Source organism: Alligator sinensis, unplaced genomic scaffold, assembly GCF_000455745.1.
Source record: "Alligator sinensis unplaced genomic scaffold, ASM45574v1 scaffold1575_1, whole genome shotgun sequence".
NCBI lineage: Eukaryota > Metazoa > Chordata > Crocodylia > Alligatoridae > Alligator > Alligator sinensis.
Window position 1 is genome coordinate 144,260 of NW_005843253.1, and position 357 is coordinate 144,616.

Sequence of the window (357 nt, forward strand, 5' to 3'; positions counted from 1 at the left end):
TCTCCCACCCCCCAGCACCCCGTACTGAAGAGGCGGATGGAGGAGGAGAAGCAGGCGCGGTCGCGCGCCCCGCAGCGCTGCTCGGCCTGGACGCACTCCTGAAACATGCCCACGCACTGGTAGCAGCGCAGCGCCCGGCCTGCGGGGACAGCGACGGGACCCAGGCGTCGGGTCCTGGCACCCGGCTCTCACCCCTAGGCCTCACTGCCCTCCCAGACAGCCCAGTTGTCCGGGCTCCCGGCCCCTGCTCCGAGCCCCGCAAAGAACCCAGGCGGCCGCCCCCCTCACCTGCAGCCAGCAGCGAGAGCAGCACCGCGGCCCCCAGGGGAGCCGCCATCCCCGGTCCCCCGCCCCGCT